The following is a 12327-nucleotide window of genomic DNA, read 5'->3' as shown; positions in this document are numbered from 1 at the left end:
ATTATTTAATTATAGATTGGGAAAAAATAACACCAAATTATTAATCAAGTTTGTGTCTATTTTATATTTAGACTTTGGCCAAAAATCATTATCAAAACATTTTTTGTGCCTCCTGTAAAATTTGATTCGTGTGAATTAACTCGTTTTGCCTTTCCACGGTCGATATGGCATCGAGTAAAATACAAGGTAATAAAGGCCAGCATCCTTATTTTCAGACAAAACTGGAGAAATTTTATTCTTACCTATTTATAGTTGTTAGTATTTTCCGGTGTCGAAAAACGTTAACATTTGAAGCAACGTGCCCAGTGTTGCCAATTGACATTGTCGAAAATATACTAAAATAAGATAAATAGCAGAAAAGAAGATTAACAAAAATGTCTAGAAACTAGAACTTAAAGTAAGTAAATCATACAACCAAAACAGTCAGGTACGAAATTTGGTAAGTATTAACTTAAATAATTATCTTATGTTACGTTTAATTTATTGGTAAAATAAAATATAATTATATATGTTGATTTTAAATAAAATTAATGTAATAGTGTATTTTTATGTGAACATTTAAAAAATGTTCGCGGTGTCGACGACAAACGCTAGATTTAACGTCATACGCCAGATGCGTATTTTTCAAGCTAGACGTCTATTCAAAAATACTAGATCCGGCAAGAAAAATGCCAAGTTCGCAACGCTGGATCTGTATGGCATGAGGAACCACAGTCGATATTTATACCGTGGCTGGATTATAGATACAGCGAGATCTAACCATTTATTGTTATTGTCATTAGCATAACAGATTTGTGTTTTGATTTTCTTCCGATAGTCTATTTAACTCGGCCACCACGTGCTCATTCAGTCAGTCGGCATTCAGACGTCGAGCTTGCGTGTCGTCTCTGAAGTGATTGAGTTGAACGTTGTTTATTGAATAGTTATTTATTAATTTCGATATCAGATTTTTTTTTCGCGTTTTATATCTTATTTGCGAGCGGTATTTTTTGCAGTGCTTATAAAGTATACCCACGTAAATAGTAAAAGTTTTGGAAAGTTTCAAAGAAAATTCTACAAGACCTGTTGTTTTATTGAGGTGAGTTTCATGTTTTCATAATAAATTGTTAATTATTCACATATATTTAGTGGAGAAAATTCTAAGTAGTACATTGTGATATAGTCATGTTAAGCATTGGACGAAAAGCTTGCTTTTAATTCACACATTGTGTACTAAAGACTAAGAATATTGTGTTTACTCAACGATGTGTTTAAATTATTTTTTATCTCTTGTAACCATACCAATTTTTGTCTTGTTAATTCAAAGATGTTAAATAAAATCTACTATAGAGATGGTGTCTAAACGTATGAAAGTGAAGGCAAAAAAGAGCAACCAGAACAAATGATTAAGTTAGCTACAAGTCAATCTCGCAAATTTTCCAACAGGGCAGAACTCAAACATAATGCGCACATGAGTTTTCAAAGCTCTGCAGTCCGGAATAAAGTTTTTTTTTAATAATACTATTATTACTACTAGTTTTTTTTAATAATGTGCGTTGAAAGAAAATTACTATATATTCATAATGGGAAAACAAAAGTTGGAAATATCTACATTTTTTCAAATTTTAAATTAAATTTGTGTGCTAAGATTAAAATATAAAGCGACACAATAATTTATAACGATAATAAAAAGTATATTAGAAAGTACACCCGATCCTCTTTTTGCACGGGGGATACGTTCCAAAGACTACTGTGAAAAACAAAACCGTGTAAAAAAGATCAGGTGCCCATACAAAAATGGTTGATAGATTCCATTACTTAAAATCAACTCAAAAAACGAAATTCTTGAACTCGAAAATTAATCGGATTTATTTATTATTTATACATAAAAATATTTATCCTACTTGGTGGAAATTGAATATATGAAAAGATTTGTTTTTTTCAACAAATTTTTATAATTAAAAGTAAATATAAATTTCTATTAAACCGAGTTTCGAATTTCGCCATTTAACTGTAAAAGTGGAAGTGTATAAATCAGAAGATAAACTTGATCTATCGTACCACATATAAATTCTTGACTTTTTTATTTGTGTAAGTAGGTAGATAAACGTTCTGTTTACACAAAAAAGTAAGTAATTATGTATTAGAAAAATCTTTTTTTGAATTCCTATTTTTTAAGTAATAATTGACGAACTCACTTGTAAAATAAAACAGTGCATATACTTGTAAACTTGTAAAATATAAAAGTAATTTAAAAAAAATATATATATATAATAGCTTATAATTATTTTTTAAATAATTACAAGATAAAAAGAACTTTTTATATACAACGTTTTTAAATTTTTCTGTTGAATTATTATGCTCAATATACTCAAACTTGTACTTGATATGAAGTAAATAAAAAACAAACAAATATAGAATATTAAAATGCCATTTTTGACATTTCATTTTGATTTACACAGTAACGCACGTACATATTAATAATTTAGTTGCTAGGACCACCGCCTTAGCAACCAATAATAGTCTTTTACTTTTTACAGATTTTTCTGAAATAACTTTCCATACAAAACAGAATTAACTGAAAATCAATTCAATTTTGCTTAACGATGGCTAAACGTATTGAAAGAATACATTGGCATCGTGTTATGATATATTCTAAAAGTTTCAAATGTCTAGCTAGTCGGGAAGTTAGTTAAAAATCGATTGCAAGATTTGTACTGGACAAACAACCATCGGACAAACAAGAATACGAGCTAATAAAAACGTTGTAAAAAGGGCTGATAAATTTGAAAAAAAAATAGAAATATGTGCGATCGAGCTTGTCACTAATTTTCGTCAAAAATTGACATATTGTGATTCTTACGTTTTATATTGATTTCCACAGCAACGCGCGATTATAACAAACTGAAATTCACTTTAGGGAAACTTCAGAAGGTCTTATATATATATGCGACATCTCCTGGTTAATTATATTGTTTGCTAGTTTTTCTCCAGATTTCTTTTATAAGCGTGTAGATATTATATGAATTAGCGTTCTAATGGTTTGTGTTTTACTTAGAGTAAAGAATATTTAGTGTTAAGTTATATTTGTATTTTAAATGAAACATTCGACACTGTGTAAACCCCTTTTTTTTAATCCATTATATTTAAATCAGTTTATATTAACCGGACACTATTTAACTTAATATGTATATGTATTGTATATAAGTGCTGTGCTAAAGCTAATTGTATTCATTCATACATAAATACATGTTGACTGAAAAAAATCACTATCAAACATACAAGTTTTTTTGTTACTGCCTCGGGCGTTAAGACACCTTGATACGCCCCTGCTAACCATAATAATAATATGTAGCTTGAAAAATAATTTTCAAAAAAAAAGTATTCAATCGTGTGTATTTTTTCTTTGAGATTAATGAATTAGCATTTTTTTATATTATATCTCTAAAGCCTTTTCTCTACATACTCAAACATAATAAATAAAAAATTTCTAGTAAATGTAAAAATAATGGTGCTAATTTTTATATTTACTAGTTATGTATCTGATTTGTACAAATACTGACAAAAAATTTATCATGCAATTCCGAGATCGTGATACTCATATCGATAATTTGTCTGGGGTTGCAATCACGGATCCAGAGCACGGACCCAACGGGTTAAGCGAATAGTAAACAATCATTTAATTTAAATACCAATTAAAATAATACACACTTATGGAAGAAAGAGGTTTCACTTTTTAGAGGAAATCACAAATTGTCATTTTTTATAACGAATAAATTTTTGTCCTGGTTTTTTTTTGTAAAACGTCTGAGCACTGCTTAATATACCAACTTACTTATCCTAAAGTAGCATCCGTCAAATTCATTTATGTGGAATAAATTGTTGTGTAATATATTATGGGGTATGAAAGAAAATCGTTCAGCGGAGCCTCACCTACAAATATTTGAATACCGTGTTTTTCAGCTGTGTCTTAGAACTTTTGACTGTCAAGTTTTGTATCTGTGAAATGACATCCCATCAGGATTTTAACCGAAATCGATAATATAAATATATATAAACATAAGTGAAGGTTAAGTGCAGTTTTTGCTAAAATGTTTGCCGCGGCACACGAAAGGTTCTAGACAGGGCTTTTTTTGTAATGTAACGCGGTGGAACGGCGTTCTGGCACCTTTTTTGACGGAATTTTTAATGCTTCAAAAGCAATTCGACGGAACAATGTTCGCGCTTGCATAATAATTAGGTACAATCCATATTTATATAATTCATCGAAATTGTAAAATTGTCGCTTTTTGATCCTTCTCGGAGGAAGAGATTAAGCCATAGACACTTACACTAAGAAAAGGAATCGAGACGATTTGCCAGACGTGAGTTGGAGAAAAGTTTGGAAATCTCCATAAACTTTTATTCAAATATGAGTATTATGATGTTTTTATAATTTTATTTTTTACAACTTTAGTTGTATATATTATTTTGTATTTGTTTGTTTGTTTAACTTTAGATTTGACATATTGTCCAAAATAAAAATAAATGTTTAATTTTTTATGCGGTTCGTGGCACAGAAAAAGCTGCTTTAAATTTCATATAAATGATATTTGAATATGATTTTCTTTAGTAAAAAGCTTGACAAAAAGTGAGTTCCGGCATCTTTAAAAAAACCCTGGTTCTAGGTGTGGCGCGAAAATGTTGTCAGAACTTCAGAAGACAGAAGAAAAGGTCTTTGCATAATATTTGTAAAAGTATTTTCTATCAATTGATTATTAAAGGTATGAGTGAGCCATCAATCCTTTCGTAAGATACAACTAACAGTGGAAGAAAATTCTTGTCTGTTCAGTGGAAGCTAGCGGCAAAACAAACTTGAACCGAAAATTTGACAGATATAAAAATAAACTTGACAGCATTTTTATTTCGATTATAAGTCAATATCCGTGATTAGATACTATAACCATTAAATTTATGTTGCGCCTTGAATCATTGTGCCTCATAGGAATGAAATAAAAAAAAAATGGTAGATGAAGAGTTACGTGTTTGTTTATCTAATTTAGTGCAGCATTTTAACATCTTTCTTTCTCAAAATCAATTGCATCCTTTTCACTAATAAAATTATTATCTATGCGCCGTATGTATGAGATTCCAAAATTCTTTATAAGCTATTTAACCGATTTTCCACCATATAGCGTATAGCACTGTTTGTGACGTAAGCAACTGACGTCACACGTCATTCAAAATGGCTGCTTCATCTGTCACTTTCAAATGTCATTTTAATAATGCATTCATTACAACAAACGTTTGCTTGAGGCCCTCGGTCATTTTGTGGACTCTGTAAAACATTTGCGAACTTTAAAAACAGCTCCTAGTCGTGCTGTTTTCAAAATACCTATAATTTTGATCCATAGTCTATAATCTAGATAGTAGGTAGCTGATACAATGCTCTCGTATTTCGCTTACATAAAAAACGCAGTATTTTTCATGGAAAGATAAGCTGGATTTACGTCAGACTACGATAAAATACCTCCGCTAAATGACCGCAAAGATAGGTACCTACTGCTGTATCAGGCATTAAAATATGCAATTGGAAGAATTGGAAGCATTCTGCATTCTTTCAAAATATTATGGTACCTACCTACCTAGTTAATTGTAAGATAACTGTAGCAAAAGTTTCAAATATACTGGTAACATCAATAGTGTCATACGGTGGTGATTGGTATAAATGATATTATACAGAGATCATTACATATTACTATTTAAATCCATTTTCATTTCTGTCATTTATTCTTATTCCGTTTTGACATCTTATAATAGAAGTAATTGAAGTGAAGTTAGTCATAATATAGTATTGCCACCAAATGGAAATGTTTACTGGGAATACTCTATCCTTTCGTACAGTAGAATTATAAAATAAATATGATAAAATAACAGATAAATTATTTAAAGTTCATAATAATTATTCATGGAATGAAATTTTATAAGTTTGCCATTATATGGACGCCATGACACATTATAACATCACATCGTGACGTCGCTAACCAACGGATTACATTTGCACTCATGCATATAAATGAGTAGTATTTAGCCCTGGGTTTCCCAAACTTTTTCTGCAATGGAACACTTTGCAAACCCGGAAATTTTAACGGAACACTTTTTTTTAGATTGATTCCTACTACTAGTAGTACTACTATTCTGACAAACTCGCCCAGAAATCATTTAAAGGCTGATCTTCAAATAATCAGAGTCACTAATTAAGTCAATAAGATTTTCATAGTCACTTGCGCTTAAGTTTACTGGTTTAGCTGTCACGGAAAATGGATTCCGAGCTCAGGAATCGTCCTTACTAGTTTTCAAAAAATATTGCAAAAGTGTATAAAACCTTTTCAAATTGTCGCGGAACACCTATTCAGGTTCGGCGGAACACTGGTGTTCCGCGGAACATAGTTTGGGAAACCCTGATTTAGCCTATAAAGTATTTGGGAATCTCATGCATACGACCCTATGTATATTGTCTACATAAATCGTCACCTCAGTACTACAACTAGATTACTTGTTTTTCACTGTTTTTGAGATAGCTATTGAATATGATTCTACATTTCCTTCTCAACAAAACGATAAAATTAGGTAAGTCAGATGTTAATGGGAACTGTATTAATTTTGTTTTTAAAAATATTAAACCATAAATTCATTAAATAAATTAAATAATAAACATATTTACAATATTTTTTCATAAAATTGAACATTGTTAAATTATTCCCAATTAGACAATCATAATTTTCCATTTTTATTTTAAATAATTATTATAGCGTAGATTTATGTTAATCAAGTAATTTTAAATTTGATTTTCCCAACAATGACCAAATCAGAGTTATCTAGCTGTAGTATTGAAATGACGTGAATGAATGATGATGTGTATTTATATTATTATATTGATAAAACAATATTATTTTATTGTTACTTAAGTGTGGTTACTAAGATTTTTTTTTATTTATCTTAATAAAGTACATTTAATTTTTGGGTGAATTTTTATGTGGTGTGTTACGACACAAATTCCTCCTCCCCAGTCTGCCGCCGGTTTAAAAAGTTTGACAGACACTGGTCCAGTGCGATAAGTATTAAAAACAACTGTTTCGAAATTACGAGACATGCAATTAAATTCAAGTTACCGAATTTGAAACTCTTTTATGACATAATTATTATACCTACAAATGAAATAATATTATCGGAAAGATACATAGAATGTAGACTACATATTTGATTTGGTATAAACTATACATATACACAATAATATACACTGAAACATTTTTATTACGTACAAAACATCGTTTATTAAAGAAAGACATAGGCACCTGCCACCTACTTATTTGAAAAACAAAGGCTGACAATCATCAGTTTACCATATTGCATTCGAAATATGATCAATAACTTGAAAACATCGTAATTCGCAATTCGTGCCACGGCCTGAATATGTTCGGCCTTGTTACAAACTATGAACTACGAGCATTGTTAAAAAATATATCTTGTGTTCGTTTAACTTTGAATTTAAATCTTAATTTATTGTTTTCGTACACATTAATCAGTTTACAATATTTTCCGGTATTGCGTATTTGGTAAAGAAAATCTTTTATATAGATTTAATTTTAATAAACCGAAATTGTGACTTTTTTTGGGAGATTATACATAGTGAAGTCAAATGTAATGTTTGCTAACTTAAAAGTAGAACCGATTCCAATGAGAAAAGGCGTAGATTTTCCATGAAGCAGATCCGTCCGGTATAAATCTTGCAATCCATTTTTAACTAACTTCCCGACTAGCTAGACATTTGAAACTTTTAGAATATATCGGAACACGATGCCAATGCATTTTTTCAATACATTTAGCCATCTTTAAGCAGCATTGAATTCATTTTCAGTTAATTCTGTTTTGTATGAAAAGTTATTTCGGAAGAAATCCATAATCCAATCCACTATTATTGGTTGCTAAGGAGGTGGTCCAGCAACTAAATTATTAATATTTACTAACGTTACTATGGAAATCAAAATGACATTTCAGTATTCTATATTTGTTTGTTTGTTGCAAAATAGCAAAAAAATGATTTGTTGACAATTGCCTTATTCGTCCTAAATTATTAATACATAGAATTGTCAAGTTTATATGATTCAACAGAAAATTTAAAAACGTGGTATATAAAAAGTTCTTTTTATCTTGTAATTATTTATATATTGTTTCTTCTTTTTCTCGTACTGAAAATATCTTTGAATATCTGCCCATTAATAACGTTAATACATAAAACCACCACTGCAAGAACTTAATTTTTGATAGTAAACAATTAATACATTAAGAGAAAATATCAATAAAATACACACGTTTTTTTTTGTTGAAAAATGTTTTCTTTGCTCTTTGAAAATACCTTTTTATGCAGTTAATATGGTGGTGGGTCGCAGACAACTTAGATAATAGAGAATGGTGTCGCGAGTCGTAAATGGTTGGGAACCCGTGAACCAGGTATGGGCAGTGCAACGGCAAGAAAATTATTGTAATTTTCGTAACCATGGAAACACTTTCGCATGTGACCGTGCGTAGCGTCTAAACAATTTGGCACTAGCCAATATTATTCTAACCATAGCTTTGGTTTACTATTACAATAGCCTTACTATTAAAATAATAATTATTCGTAAACTTTAAATATGTACACACGTATCACGATTTTTCCTAGTATCCAAATACATACGTAGTATGAATTTAAAATTTTTAAATCATGTCAAGTGAACTATGATTTATTTCAATTCATTTGTTTCTAAGGTTGTTCAAAACGGTTCCATGAATAAATAGAACTATGACAAAACAGAACAGCGATAAACACAACATGAAAAAACAGAAAAATATTCGAATTAAATACCTAACCTAACTACGTTTAAACTGAAGTGATACCGATGCCATCTAGAAATCAAAATTGATTTTCTTAATTTCTTGGTATGTTTTTGTGATGTATATATGTGATGACCAAGCGACTACACGTCAAGCTTATAATGTTGAGGATCTCGGTTTTGAATCCCCGGGATTCTAATGTTGTTTTTCGACGTGTGTATGGATCCAGAGTATGGACCTAACAGGTTGAGCAAGTGACTAATATTCAATTCTCGTTAAGACGATACTTCAGTGAAACGGCAAATAATTTTCAACTATAGGCGCAACGAAATTTTGGACTCGCTGGCAATGGGATTGGCAATTAATTTGTTTCGTGATGGCGACGGGGGTATTAATTCTTAAATCGTGTGAAGATGAATAAAAACGTTACCCATTTACTTGAAAAAGAAAACATGTCAATGAATATATTATTATTGTTACTAATAAAACAATAAACAGAACATTAAATGGAGGCATGTTGGATTTATATGGCAAATTATATTTCGTTCGGCATGCGTCATTTGCACCCGCGACCCGCAATCCACGCATCGCCTAGCCACGATCTTTTTAGACCATGCCTCAACTGAGGTATAAGCCTTAAACGAAAATCTGTTAAGAATCCTCTTCGTGGGGCGGTCCAGATCCACATAGGATTGTAGAGCCAATAATAATAATAATAATAGATACGTCAAATATATTATATAATTTGGAATTGGTACCTACCTACCACATTGAAATAAATCAAAGTTTACTTGAAATTTGAACAAAAAATATATCGAGCTGGATTCGTACCACCTGCCATATTAGACCAAAATATAGTACCTACCGAAATCTAGTAAATTTGTTAGAATTAGCATTTTTTTTAATATAGATACCTTGAAATTGTCGTTTTAATTTTAACTATATGTCAAAGGCTTCCGTCAATGTTAAACTTACTTAAAATTTTACTGCTTTTCAAGGGGGTCAAACAGATTTTCGCATATCTCGTTAAAATTTAGTTTTACAGCAAAAAGAGTTAATTTTAAATTTGCCACAAAAAGAGAAGTACATAGCCGTGTTTTCAATTACAACTATTTACAAAGTTGTTACTTTCGGTTATAAACTCATTTTTGTGGCAATTTTTTTTAAACACCTGTTTTTGCCGTAGGTACAACTCATTGATAGCAAGATATTCGCGAACAACAGTTTCATGGTCATTCACATCAATGAGTGACAGCAAAAATGTCCTTCTATAAGAGACAGAGCCTAAACGTATGAAATTGAAGCAAAAAAAGGATCACTGGCCCATATGAATTTAGCTACAATTGATTTCGAATTGCAAGCTCATTTGGAACGAACCTACAATATTCTACTGTGACATTTATTTGTCAATTTGTAATCCGTGTAAAAAGACAATCAGTGACGATGAGTATATAAGTAGCTTATTTACTTCAGAATTTTTATTTAGTTGAAAAATCCCGTAAAATAGCTGCAGTCTCGTAATTAAACACCAGTAGCGAAGGGTGGAGGTATGCTGTTAAGATCTGCCATAAATATTGCACATTTCACATTGTTTGTCATACCGCATACGTATTTGTTTTTATTGAACTAAGACCACAATTTACAGATAGTGTTGGGTAGTTTTTAAAATCAATTAAACCCTGCCTAACCAAACCATAATCGTTTTGATATACTTTGAGCGATAAGATAAAAATGTGCACACTTTTTCATTCATACTTATTTTTATTTTCGTTGGATTAAGAATTACATATTATATTACACATATTGTTGGTACCTACATTTTTTTAATTCATTAAGCCCTGCCTAAACCAAAATATAATAGATAAACAATATTATTATTTCTATACATTATTGAAGGTTATGTATGATTTAATTGCATAAATTTAGATATTTTATAGATATACGAGTATTTTTTGACTATTATCTATTACGGCTTGGTTTCGCAGGTTTTAATTGAATTTTAAAAACTAACCAACATCATCTGTAAATTGTTGTCTTATTTCTATGAAAACAAATACGTATGACTGATAAAGTTTAGTGTGAACCATTTATGGCGGATCTTAACAGTCCACTTCTACCCTTTGCCACTGTCTGGCACAATACCTGAATTAAAAATATTGTAATACATACATACTCGGTTAATCGAATACGTATCGGGTGTCCGATTCTTCGAACGTGTTTCTACGCTCACCACTATTAAAATAGTTCGATACTAATAAAAATTTGTATGTGTTTATATTTGCATGATTATTCTGTGTGAGAAAGGTCAGTTTTTTTCGCTTGTTATAGCAATGCTCGTTTGCCGTTCATGTTTTTTATGGTTATCATGAAGGCTTGGTGTGTTTACAATTGCCAACTGGTAACTATCGCGTCCAATCGCCGTAGACAGACCAGCCTTTTCGCGATTTTTGACGTGCGTCATTTTATTTGGCAAGGTAGCTCGGTTATGATGTCCAAATCAACTGTTACGTTAAAATCGCTTATAAATTTTGAAGAAATAAACATAGCGAATTAAGAATTATACCACTGTGTAGCCCTGACGGTAAATGTCAAGGATAACTCGGTTCGACCTTCAAGGTTGACGAGATGGATGGGATGGGATGGGAAAAATGGGCTTTTCAAACGAACGTAGTTTTACCTACATCCATGGGTCGTATGCATGAGTGCAAATTTAATGTAATCCGTTGGATAGCGTAATGTGTCATGGCGTCCATATAATGGCAAACTTATAAAATTTTATTCCCGATCGTTAATTTAAAATTTTGAAATTGCAAATGTGTATGAAAGTGTGCGAACGGTACCATATAAATTTAATAATTATAAATGAATAATTATTATAAACTTTAAATAATTTATCAGTTATTTTATAATTTTACTGAAGGATAGAGTATTGCCAGTAAACATTTCCATTTGGTGGCAATACAATATACAGTTATATTATGACTAACTTCACTTCAATCACTTCTATTATGAGATGTCAAAACGGAATAAGAATTAATGAATGAATGAAAAGAATAAGCAGCACGACTAGGAACTGTTTTTAAAGTTCGCAAATGTTTTACAGATTCTACAAAATGAACGAAGGCCTCAAGCAAACGTTTGTTGTAATGAATGCATTATTAAAATGACATTTGAAAGTGACATATAAAGCAGCCATTTTGAATGACGTGTGACGTCAGATTGCTTACGTCACAAACAGTGCTATACGCTATATGGTGGAAAATCGGTTAAATAGCTTATAAAGAATTTTGGAATCTCATACATACGGCTACATGGGCTATAGACTCTCCGGCTCACTTGAACCACTGATTTTTTCTATTATTGAAAGCCTAGTTCAGACGAACAGGTATATCATTGTAATAAAATTACATGCAAACCACATCCTCTGGGAATGTCTGAGAATGTCCTTCGAGAGGCAAAAGATTTTTAAGTCGCTCCAACCAGCTGTTGGGTCTA

At 30.9% G+C, this 12327-nt stretch overlaps 1 protein-coding gene across 2 annotated transcripts in view; it reads left to right on the top strand.

Moving 5' to 3' along the window:
• The window catches only part of LOC147070003 (sodium-independent sulfate anion transporter), a 131280-nt gene that overhangs the window by 19752 nt on the left and 99201 nt on the right, over positions 1-12327 (top strand). Inside the window, exon 1 of one of the 2 annotated variants that reach the window (XM_085949351.1) lies at positions 849-1078. The exons of the other annotated variant lie outside the window; for it this stretch is intronic. The gene's annotated coding sequence lies outside the window, so the exon portion shown is untranslated. Of the gene's footprint in view, positions 1-848; positions 1079-12327 lie in introns of those variants that run through there. 2 annotated transcript variants of the gene reach the window in all.

Source organism: Rhyacophila brunnea, unplaced genomic scaffold (genome assembly GCF_057557595.1).
Source record: "Rhyacophila brunnea isolate RB1 unplaced genomic scaffold, BYU_Rbru_1.0 scaffold_22, whole genome shotgun sequence".
NCBI lineage: Eukaryota > Metazoa > Arthropoda > Insecta > Trichoptera > Rhyacophilidae > Rhyacophila > Rhyacophila brunnea.
This window is presented reverse-complemented; position numbering and strand designations above follow the sequence as displayed.